This window comes from Neovison vison, chromosome 8 (assembly GCF_020171115.1).
Source record: "Neovison vison isolate M4711 chromosome 8, ASM_NN_V1, whole genome shotgun sequence".
NCBI lineage: Eukaryota > Metazoa > Chordata > Mammalia > Carnivora > Mustelidae > Neogale > Neogale vison.
In genome coordinates, this window is record NC_058098.1 from 125,275,615 (window position 1) to 125,296,222 (window position 20,608).

The following is a 20,608-nucleotide window of genomic DNA, read 5'->3' on the forward strand; positions in this document are numbered from 1 at the left end:
AAATTAACACAATCTCATTAATTTTCCACAATTACTCTTTATCAGCTGGTGAAACCTACATCCACATAGTAGGCACACAATAAATATTTGCTAACAGAATGAATGTAATGTGCCTAAATTCTATTCAACATGGACACTGCCAAAGGTACAATTTTTTTGTGAAGATTTTTGTGAAGATTCTCCTTTGGGACTACAGGGACCTCCATATATCCATCCTCTAAGAAACTACATAAACTAGCATCACACTAATACTTCATGAAACTACTGGAGCAAATTATTCAAGATTTCTACTGGGCCCACAAAAGCTTTCTATTCAAATACAAATAGCTTGCTATCAATTTGAAGCTCCACATCCTCTGTGCTGAGGCTGGAAGGCTGAAAAGGCCCTCAGTTATCAATCAGGATACCACAAGAGCCCCACTGGCTTCCCTGCTAATCCTTGGGTAACTTCTGGGGGCTTTAAGTTGGTCACTCCAAAATTCTATGATTAAGTAATTCTAGGACGCAAAGCAAAATTACCTTCAAAATTCCTTTGGAGAGTACAATGCTTCAGAAGTCCTATAAAAGTGGTTTTTAACCTTGTTTAGTTGATGGACAGCTTTGAGACTACAAAATGCTACAGACACTAATCATCACAAAACAATTCCCACATGGAAAAAAATTTTTTAATAAAATATCAGTAGAGTTTAATGATCCTCTGAAGGGGTTCATGGAACTCATGTTAGACACTTATGTTTTATAAATTTAAATAGAATTCAATAAACTGGAGACAGGTTAATAAGTTTGAAAACAAAGCAGCACTTTGCACCTGGTTCTTTTTTATTAACAAATTAAATTTTAAATTTCAAACAACAGTAAGAGTAATCAATTATTTTTGTAACTATCAAGGCGAAACATGGTTTCAAAGAACTCCCAGCTACTAGCTTAGAACATTAAACTATGTTCGCAAATCAGAATTCCAGATAAGTGATATCCAAACCATTATGATTATATATCAGTCTCAATTCCAATGACCCAGGTGTAATTTATTACAGCATTGATTTAGGATTCCAAACTTAAACAAACATATGTTCCATTTGATTCTCTTTCTGTAGACACCCATTTGGACATAGGCCTTCAATAAAAATATAAAACTAAATATAAAATATTGACTTGTTAAAATGGCTTTAATTTCTGAAAGATTACATAGCAATCGTATACTGTAAAAGTTGAACATAACTAATTTATAGTTAAGATTGGTTAAATTTGGGGCACCTGGGTGGCTCAGTGGGTTAAGCCCCCGCCTTTAGCTCAGGTCATGATCTCAGGGTCCTGGGATGGAGCCCAGCATTGAGCTCCTGCTTAGCAGGGAGCCTGCTTTCCCCTCTCTCTGCCTGCCTCTCTGCCTACTTGTGATCTCTCTCTCTGTCAAATAAATACATAAAATCTTAAAAAAAATTTTTTTGTTAAATTTATTGAGCTTTATCAATTTGTTCATTATACTACAAAAGAAACGAAAGTTAAGGAAAAATTTTAAAACACTTTTCAATGTAAAAGGAAAGGAAGTAGAGGGGCCTGACTTACCACATACAGGAAAAAAAGGAGCAATTACACAACTCTGCAGAGATTCATTAAACATAGGCAAATAATGGTGTCGAGGTTTTTTTAAAATCATCCTCAGAATAAGGCAAAAGCATGCGAATATCTGCTCTTTTAGTACGGTTTCCAACGTAGACCTTTTGTGTGAGCTTCTCTTAGGATTCTTCTCATCTAAAATGGGTCCCCAGAGAACCAGCAAGAAGAAATTCTATGATTATTTTCTGATGCAATAAAGGGAGAAGCTTTTTAAGGAAAATAATGACTCTGCCCCAATTGTGATGGGAATATCCCTATCAGGAATATAAAAATAAAATGGCTATAATTTCTGGTATATTTCTTTTGTCTTTTTAGATAAAGCATATCTTCTTAAGGGATCTTTTCATCAAGTCATAAAATCATAAATTAAGTCTTTTTAAAAAATTTTTATTTATTTGATGGAGATAGCACAAGTAGGAGGAGCAGCAGACAGAGAGGGAGAGGGAGAAGGAGACAAGCAGGGAGCCTAATGTGGGGCTCAATCCCAGGACCCTGAAATCATGACCTGAGCCGAAGGCGGTCACTTTACCAACTGAGCCACCCTGGCGCCCCATAAAGTCTTTTTATTACAAATTACAAAATATAGTTTATTCAGTTCACAAGTGAAAAATATTTAAACACATTTATGTAACCTACTTAGAACACAGATTGTGGATTCTCCAATGTTCCACTTATAAATTAAATTACCCGAGAACTGTAAATAGTGGCTGTGTCTACTTGAATAATTGCACATTTACCTGGAAATGAAGCAAATATCTAGAACTTAGTCTGTAATCATCCTTATAAGCCTAATTTACATTCTAGATTTTTACTTCTATCAAAGAATGATATACTTACTAAAAATTTGCAAAGATATCAATCAGCAGCAGAATTAAATAAGAATCTAGAATTAATGTTTCTCTCCTCTTCAGCTTTAGTTTTCTAAGCCCTCCTTAAAGATACACTGGGCAAGGTCTTACAGAGGAGGCTTCATGTGTGAATGCATGACAGCAGGAATTAGTCAAAACATCAGGGTTTTACCCCTCAGATTTGCCACTAACCTGCTTTTGTGACATCTGGTATACAGGACAACTTCTCAGAAACTCAGTTTCTGCCATGTGTAAAACAAGTATGTTAGAGCAGATGATCTTCAAGGCCACTTCCAATTAAGATACTTATGTAAATCTACATTTATGTGAGTATACAAATGAATAACAAAATTAGAATAAGTCCATACAAGACTATGATCATAGGTATATATGTAGGAATAAAAAAATGGCAAAGAAGTATATTAAAAAAGAAAAGGGCCACAATATTCACACTTAAGGTTTCTTTTCAAAGTTTAGGCTGGGGCTAATGATTAAAAAGGGCCCAGAAAGTCACATTCATGCAAATCCCCCAAAACCTCTTTTCATGCTGCCACTATCCTAATATCCACAAATAGTATAACCTAATAGTGTGCTTTCCTCCCATTATGACCATTCCCACATCTGGTCCAAGATGAATGGATACCTAGATAGGGGTTGGTAAACTGTTCTGTGAAGAGCCAGTTAGTAAATATTTTAGGTTTTGCAGGCTATATGGTCTTTCTAGCAACTACTCAACTTGCCTTCAGAGTAGAAATGCAGCCACTGACTATACAAACTAATGAGTATGGTGGCTGTGTTCTAATAAAACTTTATTTACAAAAAACAGGCTGCAGGCCAGATTTAGCTCACTGGCTGTAGTTTGCCAACATCTGGTCTAGATCACATCAAGAAACCAGATGGTATAAACCAGCTGTAAGTGAAGGTGACATAGTTTCAGAATAGAAAATCCCTACAAAGAAAACAACTAGGAGTCATTTTATAAATTTTTTTTTAAAGATTTTACTTATTTATTTGACAGAGAGAAATCACAAGTAGACAGAGAGGCAGGCAGAGAGAGAGAGAGAGAGAGAGAGAGGGAAGCAGGCTCCCTGCTGAGCAGAGAGCCCAGTGCGGGACTCGATCCCAGGACCCTGAGATCATGACCTGAGCCGAAGGCAGCAGCTTAACCCACTGAGCCACCCAGGCACCCCAGAGTTATTTTAAAATTTTAAAAGAATCCCTTCAGCTTAGTATTAGAGCATGATAGAGTAGCAACTACCTATGCAGGTATTAAATACTTATTAGATGCTTAATAAATAGAGATTTCCTCTCCCTTCTCAACAGTGTCATCCCTCAAGATAGTATTTGCTGCCTAGCCATCCTTCTAGAAATCATTTATGCTGGACCTTGGATAAAAGCTGGTCCTTGATTCTTCTAGATCCTGGCAAACATGCTCCTGGTACCATTGTATCAAGGTTTTAGCGCTCCTTCATTCCCTTTTCACCCCATTAACCTAAACCTGCAACTTCACAATCTTTTCCATCTGAGCCTTAATCTCAGTATTACTAATTACTCACTATTGGGCCAGGGAAGGTGGTAAAGAAAAAGAGAACAGAAAGAAGAGGATAGAGAGAGGGTAGATTCTGGTGGAAGACAGGAGAGTGGTAGGATTACCTCTCTTTCCTGACTCTAAGAAGGAGCCAGGGGCTACTGTTATTTTAAATAAAAATGTTGTCTACTCTAGTGAGAACAAAGAACATTTCACTTTATGCAAAGTGCTCCCAAATGAAAGAACTCAGTTCTAAAGGGGGGGGGGCGGGTGGAGGAACCACAGTAAGCTTTATTCTTATGCTTTTATCTAGATCATTCTGCCTCCAGCTGTGAAACTGAGGTTTTTAAAGCTCTAAAGAGCCTCTACTAGTAACCATGGTTACTACTTCAAAACAGCACCAAAAAAAGTAGGAGGGGATAGCAATTTGAAGAGAAAAACAGTTTTCTTGATTTTCATCAAATGAAGCTATAATAACGAGAGACAGATAGGCTGATGGCTGGGCAAGGGCTCCAAGACTATCACCTCTCCACAGAGCTGCTAAGGTATTTGATCCCTCAGCCTTACAGGTCTAGAACCTCAATGGGTCATTTTACCTTATCCAAGGGTGATCCCCAAAAGCCAACTTCATCATTTACAATGGATAATACTGTATAAACTCAACTGATATTCTTGAATTTGCTTTGCAGCAGAAGCTTACTTGGGAAAAAAAGAAGAGGGCAAGGTTGCTTAGAAGTATATGAATCTGAGCCTAAGAAGCTACCTATGGTTTTCATATAAACTGCCCAAGTAATGCTTCTCAATCTTTGCTAGTCAAAAGGCTTCCATCAAATGTTCCTCTTTTCAAATCCCTTAGCAACTTTCTCAGTTATTTAAGAATTCATTCATATACAATCCCACCCATGTTTCAGGCACTGTAAAAAATACTGGGTACATCACAATAAAGAAAATAGATACAACTCATGCCTTTGTGGGGTCTACAGTCTAATGGAGAAGTGAAACATTAGATACACGATGAAAAGTTGTGTTAACCGTGCTATGAAGGAAAAAAATCTAAAGCATTTTTACTAGGGTATCAAGAACAGCTTCTTTGATATATAAACATACTGAACGTTGACAGCTATTGATACTGGGTAATGGACGCACAGGGATTCCTCATTCTCTCTACTTTGGTATATGCTTAAAATTCTCAAAATCGAAGTTTAAAAATGCAAGATATAAGAGACCTGAAAGATAAGGAGGTACTAAACAGGTAAAAGCTGCCAGAGAAGAGTGTTCTCTGGGTCGAAGGAAGAAGATACACCTTAATCCAGAGAACCTGGGAGCCTGGCACACTACAGAGATTAAAGCCTCAACACCAGCTAAAGATCTTTCACATCCAGGGACACCTGGTGGCTCACTCGGTTAGGCATCTGCCTTCAGCCCAGGTCATGATCCTGGGGTCCTGGGATTGAGTCCCACATCAGGGCTCTCTCTGCTTCTTGGGGAGCCTGCTTCTCCCTCTGTCTCTCTCTCTCCCAGTCTCTCATGAAAAAAATACATAAAATCTTAAAAAAACAAACAAAAAAAACCTTTCACATCCACAAGCTGCAGATGAAAAATATTCCAAATAGTAGTAATGGAAGGTACCTTTATTGAGCCTCCACTAAATGCCAGGCAGTATGTTAAGAGTTAATGTGCTTTGTCTCATATGGGTCCCAGAACAATCCTTAAGAAAGGTACAATTATTCCTAGTTCGCAGAGGAGGACCCTGATGTACAAAAGATCAGGTAACATGCCTACATCTGGTTCCAGAAACTATGCTTTTCCTTAACTACAGCAACAAGTCTTCCTACCACATATCCAGACGCCACTGCTAGTTATTAAGTTTTACTCAAGAATTCTAAATTCTTGTTCCATCTCAACAATTAACTGAGATGATATTAAGATATTCCTAGCTTTTAAACTCTATCCTTTATGACTACATTACTAATTTTTTTTCCATGCCAGTTTATACCTATCATATTTGGTAGAGCATATGGAATAATTTAGGCAATTAACTAAATCTGAACAACTTATTAATTAATCATTCTACAATCACTGGTCAGCTTTGCGCCAGGTACTCTTCTAGGTATTAGAAATACAGTAGTAAATAAAACAGTTAAAAATCTATCTTTGTGGCATTTAGAACTTAGCAGGGGGGAGAGAGACAACACATAAAACAAAGAAGTTAACAATATAGTACATTAGGATATGGTAAGGGGGCGCCAGGGTGGCACAGACGGTTGGGTGTCCTACTCTGGGCTTTGGTTCTGGTCATGATCACAGGGTGGTGGGACTGACTGAGTCCCCATCAGGCTCCATGCTCAGAGTGGAATCTACTTGGAACTCTCTCTCTCTGCCCCTCCCCCATCTCTAAAATAAAATAAATATATATATTTTTTAAAGTATATGGAAAGTACTATGGAGGAAAATAAACCAGGAAAGGAGTTTGCTGATTCCCCCCCACCTATTATGAGCAGGAATATATCAGTCACTAAGGCAAATCAAGACAAACAGTACCTGAGTCCTTGCCCTTGAGCTGACCACACTCGAGTAAACATAAATATGAGGAATTCGAGAAAAGACCAATAAACAAAGTACTATGGAAACACATAGGATAGGGCCATAAGGCAGAAGGAACTGAACTGCAAGCTGGATTCTGTTCTTTGAAACACATACAAACACATACAACAACAAAAAAGAAAAGGAACCATAGAAAAAAGAATATGAGACCTATATTTTAAAGCCACATTCCAAAATTTCATAAAACCTTACTGATAAATATTTAAATAAGATAGAAAATAAATAGAGACACAGACTATTTTCCTGTTTGGGAAAATTATTATGAAGACACAAAATGATCTACAAATTACAGGTTTAATACAAATCAAATAAAAACAAAAATATTTTTCAGAAACATCATCATAAGAATCTATACTATAATTAAAAGGGTAAGAGGATAAATGTGTAAGAAAAAATAAAGAAATTTTTAAAGAAGAGTAATGAGGGCAGATATATACTAACGATTATAAAAACAGTTATTAAAATACTTTTCCCATTTGCATTTCCTTCTGCTGACTTCCCTACTGTTCTATAATAGCATCCATGTGGTTGGAGAAATTTAGGAATATGAAAAGAAAGAAATAGTTAATATTCACCAAAATTTTAAAAAGGATTTTACAATAAAAGCCTTGAAATTCCAGTTTTCCCAAAGGAAAAAAAAAAATTGACACTAGTATCTTCTAACCAAACCTGAAAGACTCAGGTTATAGTTTTATCTTCATTATAGAGCAGATATTCCTTCTGCTCATGATGGCTACAAGGTAAGGCTTGTTAGTTACCTAGGGTAGAAGGAGGATCAAACCTAAAGAAAGTGTGAATTAAAGCCTCAAATTCCTTATTCTGGCCAGAGGATTGTAGCATAAAAAATTGAGACAGAGACAGGAAAAGTGAGTAGACCAATATTTCCACTGCTCTCTGCGGGCAGAGGCTGCAAAAGGAAAAAAATGTTTGATGTAATAAAGAAATCGGGGAGTCAGAATGGCTTCTGCTCTCCTTCCTGTTGAGACTGTGCCAAGTGTCTGCCTTCCGGGAGCATCCCTCCACCACATATACCACTGAAGTCTCACCTCCCCTCTATACACACCCTGTACAAGCTGGAGATTACCATCAAAAAATATGCAGAGAAGCATGATCAGATTGAGGAAGGGTATGAGATCGGTTCTGGAGTCTCCCTTTTCTATGCATCATGGAAGGCACTGGGAAATTCCGGAGGGCTCTGAAGTAGTACAGGAAAGGTAATTAAAGATGTTGGACAGTGAGTTTACCAGAAGAGGTCACTGTGATTAGGAGCAATGTAACTCCACAGCAGAGACCTGGAAAAGAGACCACCTGGCTAGGGGGCCAACGCAAGCCCAAGCCAACCTCAGGTTATCTGTGATACCTGGGAAGGTGGCCAATGCATCCTGAGAACCAAGAGAACAGACCTCAAGTAACATCAGTTGTAAACTTCAGCCAGACCTCTGAAGTACACCCAAGGACAGGTCTGGTAGCACCACAGAAGTCCTAATTACAGGGAGTAGCACAACCACTGACACTGAAGAGGACACGAGAGTAACCAGGGGAGACAACACATGGACCACAGGTCCTTGACACCCTTCTACCACTACAAGGTCACACAAGCCATAGACATACAACCTGCAAGTCTAGATTCCACTGCAGGAAGGTATGAGATAAGAGATGATATCTGAATGACTCGAATCCAAACTGAAATATCCAAAGAGATTAATTTAAATTACGGGATAAGACTGAGTTTACCAGACTGAAGTAAGACTGTTACTCTTCCTCTACTTACCCAGTGACCAACGTCCATCAAAATGAAAAAGATGAGTTATAAAGAAGCTACATTTTTCTTTGCACTCCTGAGTATGAGGAAGTAGCAATCCTGCTACAGATTTTATGATGTTTATTTATGTGAGAATTCAAAATACGTCTTGGCACATTACACACCAACATCACTTTAAAACTAACAGTGGCGTTCTAGTTCAAGATGGCAGCCTGAGCCCATTTATCTACCTCTTCCCTGTCTTAAATACCTCATGTCAGGAGAGCCTGCAAGTGTAAGCAGACCACAGAATAGCTGAGTGAAAAACCACCAGAGATGACCAGTACAACTCTGATGGTAAGTAGTAATGCTGGTCTAAAGTCTAAAGTCTTTGTCAGAGGACTAATAGTGTGAACTTTGAGATGGAGGTAATAGGCTATGGACAATCTCTATTGGGGGTGGGGAACTACAACTCAGAATTAATCTGCATATAAATTCTTTCCCTATACCTGAAACTGAGACAGGGAGAGGTCCCAGCTTGTTAGCCTTGTCTCTGCAAGTGCCTGATAAAGAAAAAAGGAACTCCACCTCCTATCCGCCAGAGCAATAGAAAGCCAACCTGCAGAGTCCTGCGGTCAGTGATGATATTCAGTGAAGAAGATAATGCTTTGTAAAGGAAAATACTGACTTTTTAGAATTACACCAATTACCAAGATGTTAACAGCATCAGAATCACGTAAAGGTTTAGGTACCCCATCCCAGACTTACTGAATCAGAGTTTTTGAGGCCAGGAATTTGTATTTAAACTGAGTCCCCAAGGGACTATGATATATATTCAGGTTGATAACCACTGATTCATACCTTCATTTGAAAATACTGTAAAGAAGAATAGCTAAGACTTAGCAGCTATTTAATAAAAACTAAGAGAGGCACTAAGTTGAAAAGCAAGGGCACACTGACCCAAAGAAAGAAAGGTAACAAAGAGAAGTAAAATGTCCTTAATTTTGACTGCTCTCTTTAGAGAGATTCAAGAAGTGAATATACTCATAAAACAAGAAAAATCTGTTCATAAAATGCAGTAATCAAAGAATAAGAAAGAATTTTTAGAAAACAAAAACAAAAATTATTTTCAAGATGAAATAGCTTAACTTTCAGTGAAGGCCAAGAAAGAGTAAGCCCACCCACTACAGCAGAATCTCCCACTGAATACAACTAAAAGCTCCAGAGACAAACTAAAACCAACCACCTCAAGACTCTAAACAGCAAACAATGGCAGGAGCACTGAGGAGGGAAGTCAAAACTTAAACAAACAATCGATATGGTGGTGAGTTTACTCTTTTTTAAAAAGCCTTCATCTACCACTTTGACATGAGGATGGGCAAAGTCCCAGAATTATGCCACAGGCACACACAGCAAAAACTCCAAGGGAAACCCCCTTTCTAGCTAGAGTAAAAGGGGCATCTGTGAGCTGGTAAGTGTTTGTATGTTGGGTTGGGGGTAGTTCCCAGTTCCTTTATTTTTTTTTTATTCCCTCTCTCTCTGCCCTGAAGCCAGCCCAAGTCACAAAGCTATAAATCAGAGACAGGACACTTAAAAGACTAAGAGAAAACCTGTCCATCTGTCCTAAGGAATGAGAAAAAGGAGCCAGGATACAATGAAGAGTATGGGGGAAATCCTCATGATGTATTTCTCTTTTTCCCTTACTACTTCAACCCAGGAGGGCCCCAAGGGGGTACAACTGTGTAACAATATAGGGGAAGCACTAAGACTCAAAAGAAGGAAACCTCAGCTTTCTAGTGAGAAGGCCAGGAAAAAACTCCTGGGAGCCAAAGAATATAAGGAAAGTCCCCAAAAGTACAGGGACAGAGAAGACTCCTGATTCCCCTAAGGTCTGTACATATAGAAGCAGCATGAATTATAGCGAAGGCTGGAGGGACTGAACAATGATATAACCGACTGACCATAAAGATAAAATACAGCGATACCAATTTTTCTCCAGTATAGCCTTAACTTGATCCAATTCTAATTAAAATCCTTCAAATCCTTATTAGAGGAAATCTGAATGCTTATTTCAAAACTTCTATCCATAAAAAGAAAGCAGGAAATTAAAGGCAAATAAAAAGGTAAAAGTATTTGCAAAAAATATGACAAATATTCTTAACATATTAAAAACTTACACACAATGATCTAAAAATCTGTAAGACTCTGAGAGATAAGTGGATAGAGGACCCTAAATACAAAGAAACAAATATCATTGTGCATCTATCAATTCACCAAACACTAGCGGTAGGAGATGACCCAATGTGATAACGTGGCGACAGGCATACTCGTTTGTGGACAGTGAGGAAAAGGTGACAGGATCTTATCAGGCAGTAACTTGACATTAAGGAGCAAGAACCTTAGAAAATGTTGATGCTCTCTCAAATTACTACAAGTTAGGAGTGTCTTCAATTCTAGACGAACATTTGACAGCTGTGTGATACGAGGGAAGGCACACACTACTTTGAGCGGCAGTTTCTTCATCATAAAATATGAACACAAACCACTAATGCTCAAAGTTGTTGTTGTGATATTTTAAAAAGTATCACAGCATGTAAAAATATCTTCAAAACTACAGAGCAGAGGGCTGAGGCCAAATCTGTGATTTGGGGATTTTAGAAGATCCTTAAAACACCCTGATTGAACCTGTGTAAATGTTTGTGAAAAGGGACTGCATACAGCTTTAAGCAGACCCTCCAGTGGGTTCCTGCTCCAAAAGAAAACTGAAAACCACTACAAGCAAAGATCAAAATCAAAGTGAAGATATTCTTCCCAGTGTCCAGCTTGATACCTGACACATTTTAGGCCTAAAATCAAGAATTCACTATAAAAATCCAGGCTGTATTTAAGATGGTATTAAACTTAACTTTATTTATCTCTAAAGCCCTCGGAGTAGTATTTAGTGATTTCTTAGCATATTTTTTAGATTTTATTTATTTATTCATTCATTCATTTTGAGAGAGAGTGTCGGGGAGTAGAGGGGGCAAAAGGAGGGAAGAGACGCTCAAGCAAACTTTGTGCTCAGTACGGAGCCCAACACAGGGATCATTCTCGTGACCCAGAGATCATGACCTTAGCCGAAAACCAAGTGTAAGATGTTTAATTGACTGAGCCAAACTGGTGCCCTTATATCTTAGTGTGGTAATTCATTCTGATGTAGCTGTAAAAAGAATCTGAAGTTAGGAAAACATGACAGTCAGTTATATCTATGTGGATCAATCACATGAAAGTAATGCAAGCTACTTTAGAAAATGGGCCAGTAAATTAATATATTTTAAATGTAATAAGATAATTATGCATATCTTAATTAACTTATTGAGAGATGCATAATTAATACATAAACCATACAGAGACATTTCTCCTGAAGCAAACAAATACTAGAGATTTTATGTATATTTTTAATAAAATGGGATATAAAAAATTACTCTCCAAAATAACTAAGACTAAGAGATTAATTCTAAAACTTCCATTTCTAGATGATGAACCACTTTTATTAAAAAAAATTTTAAAGCCCTAAATGTAAGCCACAGTGATAAAATTCTACCCACTCAAGCATATGGCAAACAGACTAAAAGGGAATTTTAACTATAATGAAAACTAAACAATTAAGAATTAAAAGTACTTGAAGATTTCCACTTCTGGGGAAGTAGAATAGATGCATTTTTTCCCCTATTCCTCTCACAAAAATAAAAGTCCCGTACATCATATGTAACAAACAAAAAACACTCTAAAGGTAGAGAGAGAGAAGGCAGACCTGGTACAGACCTCAGGGTCCAAAGAAAATGACATTGGAGTAAGTTCTACAGGTTTTCTTTTGTGCCTTAAATATCTCATCTAGGAGTTAAAGAAGCTGACAAACTGAAAATACCAATGGAAGCAGACTCCTCAAAACAAATAAATAAAACAAAATCCTGTTCTCCTTAGCAAAAGATCAGAAAAGGGACAGTCTAGACAAAAGCTGTTATACCCAGACAAACATCACAAAAAAATTTTTAAAAGCTGTGGACCCACCCCACGACCAACAAAGGTCAAGTGGAGACCCTAGACTTCCACCCTTGCCAAGCTGTAAGAGGGAACCCCATGCTATCAACCATAGTCATGTCACAAAAAGCCAGCTGGGAGGCTTGGTGTCAGCCAAGACCACATGAAGAACTTGGACATTCACCTGGAAATAACAAGGTGCCCCTCTCCCTCCCTACAATAGGCTTGTATCAAAAGAGGCCTAGCAGAAACTAGCCCTCCCCATGGAGGCCATGTTGAAGGCAGTACTGAGGCATGGCTGACCCACCTAACCAGGGAAAAGTCAGGGGAAGCCAAAACTCCCATCCCTGACCACCAGTAATGACGAATTTCCTAACAAACTGAGAGTTAAAGGAGGCAGAATGAGCTACCTGGGCTTCTATCTGCAGCAGGCAGTAATGTCGCAGCAAAGCACGCCACTCCTCATGCTGGAGCCATGCCAGAAGAAGCCATCTAAACCAGACTGTTTAGATAAAATCCAGAGTCTCAGAACATAATACTCAAAATGTCCAGGTATCAAATTAACATCATTCATATACCAAGAACCAGGAATATCTCAAAATGAATACAAAAAGATGACCCACAGATGTCAATACCATGATGACGGAGATGTTAAGATAACTGAAAAGGGTTTTCAGCAGCCATCACAAAAATGTCTCAAGTTACACATATGCCTAAAACAAACAATGAAAAAAATAGAAAGTCTCACCAAGGAAAGAAAAATATAAGGAAGAACCTAATGAAAATTTCAGTACAGTAAATACAGTAATTGATATAAAAGATTCCAGGATGAATATGACAGAATGGAAAGGACAGAGGGAAGAATCACTGAACTGGAAGACAGAAAAAAAGAAAAAAACAAAACAAAACAAAAAAACCTACCCAATCTTAACAACAGGGAGAATATAATGAAAACAAATTAACAGAACCTTGGGGACCTGTGGAATATAACAAAAGATTTATCTTTCATGTCATCAGACTCCCAAAAAGAAGAAAGAGGGCAGGGCTGAAAAGTACTCTTGAAAAGTAAAAGCTGATAACTTCTAAGCTTGGCCAAACACATAAATTTAGGAATTTAAGAAGCTAAGTGAATTCTGAATAGGATAAGCCCAAAGCAAACACAAACAAGACACATCATAGTTAAACTTCTGAAAACTAAAGACAAAGAGAATGTAATGAAAACTGTGAGAGAGAAAAAAATGATGCTTTACCTAAAAATGCTGTTTTAAAGGAAAAGACAGTTCAAATGATAGATTTCTCATCTGAAACAAAGAAGAGATAAAGGAAGTGGCACAACATTTTTCACTGAAGTCCACACCTGATCATCTGTGTTTCTATATCTGTTTCTCTCTTGTTCATGACTCTTGGCACGCCTGGAATCTAGGGATTGAATGTCAGATATTGTGTAATAAAAACTGTAGAGGCTGTGAATGCTCCTCTTTCTCAAGAGAAGATTTTCTTTAGTTTCTGATTGGCAACAGGAGCCAATCCAATCAGCTAACTTGAAGCTAGTTTTCAAGCACATTAAGACCTTGTCTATTTCCTCTAGTCCCCCCTTATTGCTAGGATATAGTTATTCACAGATCTCATCTGAAAGCCGAGGGCATTTACCAGGACTCCTCTATCTCTACAGTACCATTTGACTGCTGAAAATTCTGCTTAGCTTCTCAACCTCTTAGCAGCTGCTTTCTGCTCAATGTTTCTGCCTGTTAGCTTGTGCTTACTAATCTGCAACAATTTCTAGAGGCAACATGGGTCAGACTTTTGCGCTCACTTCCCTATGCTTATATTCTCTTCATGGTCTTGGTCACTCAAGTTACAGATGTCTTGGTAACCCTGATCTCCAAGTCTCTCCACCCATGTTAAGACTGCCAAAAGCGCTCCTTAATTTCAGTTTCTTAGCAACCACTATATGTTCAGCTTTCCTGTCTCACCGTGGGGTCATCTACAAAATAGTGAAAACCCCTCTAGAGATAATTTATGTTCTTTTTCCCATTGATAAAATTCAAAATCCTAAAATAAAAATCCTTAGCAAGTTCAGAACAAAAGAAAAACTTCCCTAGCTTTGTTAAAGTTAGTTACGATAACAACAAAACAATCCCCCTCTTTGTTAAAACCTATTAGAAACCAAATGTAAACATTATACTTAGGAATAAAATAATAGATGTATTATCATGGATGTTAAGAACAAGATAATGAGGGAAATCACATGTACTATTCAACACAGTATTATAAGACTTAGCTAATGCAATAAGTCAAGAAAAAGAAAACAAAATATATTCATTCTGGAAAGGAAAAGACTCCAAAAACATTGTTATCTGCATAAACTATGAATATCACCCTTATAAAATTCAAAGAGAATAGGGTGAATCACTACTGGAATTCATGACAGTGCTCAACATGATGTCAAAAAATAAAAGATGGGTCCCTGTCATTGCAGAAATTACATTCTAGGTCTGAGGAGAGGGTAAAGGAAACAGGTAACAACAACAAACAAAATAAATAATCAACTCTGTTACAAAGTGATAAATGCTATGAAAATGTAATATAAAGTAGGATAAGGGGAAATCAGAACTGGAACAGGTAGACTACAATTAAAAAAACAAAATAAAATAGAATCACTTATTCCAGAAGAATCAAAAATAAAAATCACCTAGGAATAAAAAAAACTATGATATATATGTAAGGTCTTCAAGCAGAAAGCTAACAGTTCCAAAAGAACAAAACCTTCAAGCATAGAGAACAGTCAATATACATTTTAAAAATGTTAATTTTCTCCAAATTGATACATAAATCCAAATAATATGCTAGCAAAATTTTTCATGCCCCTTATGAAGCAGATTCAAAATACAGAGAAAAGACACACATACACACACAGATATAAATAACAGAGACCATTATGAAAAAGAACAAAGCGGTATTACTTGTCCTACTAGTTATCAAAAACTTTTAACAGCACAGTAATTGGAAGTAATGGCATATAAGTACAAAAACAGATCAAGGAAACAATATAAACTATAGAAACAGCACCTGTAAATATGGGATATTAGTATATACAAATGTGGTATTAGCAGGAAGGCAGACTATTCAATACTAAGTATAATACTAACTATTCAATACTTGTTGCTAAGACAAATGGCAAACTATTTAAATAAATAGTTTTTTTAATAGTTTTTTTAAATAACTTTTTTAAATAAAAGTAAGATGCATATTCCATATCATGAAAAAGTTAAAAAAGGAGAGAGAAATAAAATAGCTAAATGTGAAAATTAAATCTCAAGTTATTAGAAAAAAAGCTGAGGGGAGGGGAGAATGGGGGGTTGTTTAATGGATATAAAGTTTCAGTTTTGTGTACACTTGAAACTAATATTACAATAAGTGTTAACTAACTGGAATTTAAATAAAACTTTTAAAAAAATGTTTCAGTTTGGCAAAATGAAAAAGTTCTGGAGATTAGTTGCCCAACAATGAGAATATATTTAACACTACTGAACTGTACATTTAAAAATAGTTAAGATGTGAATGTTATGTTATGTGTTTTTTACAATTAAAAAAGTGTTAAGTGAATATTTTATGTCTGAGGAAAGAAACAGTTCTCAAACTAAAAGTACACATAAACATAAAGGAAAAGATGGATAAATGTGATAATTTTTTGTACAATTTTTGTATATTAAAGGACAATATAATCAAAATGAAAGATTAACAATAACCTAAGAAAAAATATTTGGCATTATATAACAGAAATAGAGGATGAGTAATTAAAAGAGCCAAAGAAATTCAAATCAGTAAGAAAAATGTTCAACATCCAATAGGAAAAGACAAAGCATATTTTGAACATGCAATTCCCATTAGAGAAAATACAAATGATCCTAAAAAATAAAGAAAACAAGCAACCTCACTAGTAATACTATTAGGGAAATACTTAAGACTGAGAAGACATTTTCTGCTAGTCAATTCAAAAAATGCTGGAAGCCTGATAATAACAGTTCACAAGTGGGAAACAATGCTTTACATATTAATGATGGACATATAGATTGAAACAACAGTTCTGGAAGATAATCTGGCAATATCTTCCAAGTTAAAATGCATATATCATCACTATGTGCCTCCTTACACTAGATGACAACACTGTCTATAAAACAGTCTTGACAAATAAAAGAAATCAAATCTGAATCTCATCAAGCATCCACACCCAATTAAAAATTTATACGAAATACAGAGGACAAAAAAACAAGTTAAACAGTGTCATGGGATGCAATAAGCAAGAGCCAGAATGTGGAAAAATCTTCAAGACAAACAGCCCAGTCACTCCAACCAATATACTGCAAGAATTTTAAAAACAGAGAAAAAAAAATGGGGACAGGAAAAAAAAACGAGGGTTGGGGAGAAGGAGAAGATAATAAAGAGATGGAGAGAGGGAGCAAAAGGAAAAAAAAAAACATTAAAAGAGACTTTAACAAAAATAATCACATATCAGCTAATCATTGTGATCCTTATTCGAATCCTAATTCAAACAGGTAAAACAATAAAAATACAGAACAAAATGTTATTGACATTAAGACATTTGAAAAATGAACACTGAATATTTAATGTCAAAGAATTATTATTCTGAAGTATGATAATGGTGTTGTGATTATGTTTTTCTTAAAAGAAGGAAGCACTTATCTCTTCCAGAAATATATGAAATACTTATAGATCAAATGACATGATAACTAGATTTGTTTCAGAATACGAGAGGGGAGAAAGTGACTAAGGAGTACAGATACACAAGATAGGTCAAGGACTGATAACTGTTGAAAGTGAGTAGGAATTCATTATTCTATTTGTCTACTTTGGCATATGTTTGAAATTTTCCAAATAACACATTTTAAAAATGCATACACCATATGACTCAGCAATTCCACTCTCTTTATCTTGAAGGAACTCTCATGTAGGCGCATGAGAAAGCATATACAAGGATAGTTCTGTCTTCATTGTTAGTAGTTTTAAAAAACTATAAACAATCTGCACTAAAAACCTTGAGGGTCCAAATAAAACTACTATATAGCCATAATACAAAAAATAATGTAGAAACTGAAAAAAAGATGACAAAACACAGATCTAAACATATTGTAGACTGCAAAAATCATAATGCCAAACTATATAAATATTTCATTTATGAAAAATAATCCACATAATACCATATATTTCCTAAACTATGTGGGTGTATATAGGTGTATTTAAATCAGAGTTTATGTGTATATATTTTTGTATCTACATAAATATAAATGGATTAAAAATATTTGAAAAGATAAGACAACAAATGTTTAACAACGGTTACTAATGAAGAGAATGAGAGAGAACCAGGACTGCAGGAATGCTCACGATGGACTTCAGGGGCTTCAGTTTTATCTGTCTTGCCAGTGTTTCAAAAATGAGAATTAGTTCTGTAGGTATAATTTTTTTTTTTCTGGTGTGTGTCATGCATTTTTTTTTCCCTATAATTTATTTTTAAAACAGAACACTAATCCACACTATTGCTATCTCTTTGCAAATCAGTGAATCTTTTTTTTTTTTTAAAAGATTTTATTTATTTATTTGACAGAGAGAGATCACAAGTAGATGGAGAGGAAGGCAGAGAGAGAGATAGAGGGAAGCAGGCTCCCTGCTGAGCAGAGAGCCCGATGCGGGACTCGATCCCAGGACCCCGAGATCATGACCTGAGCCGAAGGCAGCGGCTTAACCCACTGAGCCACCCAGGCAAGTGAATCTTTTTTGACTTCTGTACAGAAACAGGACCGAGATGTATCTCCCAGAAAATTAACTATACAATATATTCTTCTCTATAATAAAAATAAAGAACTTACAGACAAGAATGCATCAATCTGGGGAAAAAAAATACTAGATTTAAAGGTGAAAGCTGCCAATATTCTATAGTTTTTTTGCCTTTAAAAATTTCATGAGGTTTGACATAAGAGATTTTCTAATAGCAATACTATTATTGCAGGAAATTCTATAAAATAGAATATATATAACATATTCCCGAAAACTTGTATGAAAGATAAATGTGTGAAAAAAATAAAATGAGTTGCTGTTAAAGGGTTAAAAACCACGTATGCCCCTAATTTCACCAGACCAGTTACCAACAATATAACTACAGCATTTCTACATTTTCTTCAAATTCTGTCCTCTTACTTTACACACAACATTGCATTAGCATACTTCCCATCTGATAAGCATCTGACTAAAGCCAAAAATTTGTAATTTTAATCTTGGTCTTAACTAATATTCAGTTTATAAGCATACTTAAAATTATCACTATTAATTGAATTTCTTTAATTTTCTACTTATTTTTACAAATAAGAGCAAGTATTTATCCCAAGGACTATCCAAATAATTTTCTTAAAGATGGCAACACTTTTGAAATAAAAATATTGGACAGACACAACTAGACAATTATTATGTTAGTTGATTACAAAAGCTTGTTTATTCATAAAAAAAAAAGCAGAGTATAATGTGCAAAAATACAGGCTGTATAAAAAAGCCAAAAGTAAAGGAACAAAGGACTGCTTGTAATTATTATTCTTATCATCACAACAATCCTAACACCATAAACAGACTTTAGGAAGTGGGACTTTACAAATATTTGTGGGAAAGATGCAAGAAATGGTCTTATTTTCTGTTTCTCTTAGATCTTCAGTCTATCCCCCATGAATTCATTCTCCACACTGAGGATTAAAAACATTTCATAAACTTCTCTTCAAAAATTACTTAATCAGGTCATTCCTCTGCTTAAAATCCATGAAGTCCTATGAGGACCAAATGATACAGTTCCTCTCTATTTCTTCATACCTCTTACCATTTTTTGCTAGTGCTCTCTGTGTCCTAGTTGTGCAGTCTTTTTTCTTTTTAACTTTAGCTTCACTTTTTAAAAATTATAGTTTGTGAACTATTATATAGTAAGTTGACTTTTTTGTGTATACAGGTCTATGAATTTTAACATATATATCGAATAATGCAACCAGCCACACAAGTGGAAGACGGAGCCTCATTTCCTGCAAAAAAAAACCCTCCCTCATGCTTACAGTCACACCCTCCTACCACACCTAAACCCTAATTGGTTCTAATCAGAATGACTTTGTCATCTTGTCATATAAGAGAATGTCATGTAAAATGTCATACTATACAATAGGTAATCTGTTGAGACTTGCCTTTTTCACCTAACACAGTATCTCCACATTCATCCAAGTTGTTACATGTATTAATTTACTTTTTATTCTTGAGTAGTAATCCACTGTAGGGATATACCACATTTTTAATCTACTCACCCAACAGGATAACATTCAAGTTGTTTCCAGTTTTTGGTGATTATGAATAAAGCTGCTATAAACATCTATATACAGATTTTTATGTCAAATTAAGTTTTCTCCTCTAAGGTAAATACCCAGAGGATGACTGTTGGATATATGGTAATATATATTTAACTATATAAAAAAAAATTAGTTTCCAGAGTATTTAAAAAAAAAATCAGTAATGTTAACCTCAACGTTGACAGTCATGTTGAAACTGTACTCTGTGATACAATATAAAGAAATGGGAACCTCATTTCCTGCACTGTTCTTCCCAAAACACCATAGACTAAGTCTAATTGTGAGAGAAACATCAGACAAACCCAATGGAGGGACATTCCACAAGATATCTGACCAATACTACTGAAAATGTCAAAGCTATCAAAAAGAAGTAAAATCTACCAAACTGTCACAAACCAGAGGAGATTAAGGAAACATGATAGTTAAATAAAATACGGGATTCTGATTACATTAGAAACAGAAAGACTGGTAAAATATGAATAAAATCCAGAGTTTAGTTAAAAGTAATGTGCCCATGGTGGTTTCTCTGTTTTAAAATATAAACCATGGTTTTTTATAAGGTGTTAACATTATAGGAAACTGAGATACATGGGCATCCTGTATTATCTTGGCAATTTTTTCTGTAAATCTTTATAAATTCATTCCGAAGGGGTTTTTTTTTTTTTTTGAAGAAAAATATGTACCATTTTTTTTAACGATTTTTTATTTACTTATTTGACAGATCACAAGTAGGCAGAGAGGCAGGCAGAGAGAAAGGATGAAGCAGGCTCCCTGCTGAGCAGAGAGCCCTGTGCGATGTGGGGCTCAATCCGGGGACCCTGAGATCAGGACCTGAGCTGAAGGCAGAGGCTTTAACCACTGAGCC

The 20,608-nt window shown here is 35.9% G+C and overlaps 1 protein-coding gene across 6 annotated transcripts in view; it reads right to left on the reverse strand.

Annotated features, from left to right (window-relative positions):
• NCOA1 (nuclear receptor coactivator 1) overlaps positions 1-20,608 on the reverse strand; it is a 183,977-nt gene that overhangs the window by 141,076 nt on the left and 22,293 nt on the right. Inside the window, exon 2 of one of the 6 annotated variants that reach the window (XM_044261975.1) lies at positions 1,564-1,749. The exons of the other annotated variants lie outside the window; for them this stretch is intronic. The gene's annotated coding sequence lies outside the window, so the exon portion shown is untranslated. The remainder of the gene's footprint in view (positions 1-1,563; positions 1,750-20,608) is intronic. 6 annotated transcript variants of the gene reach the window in all.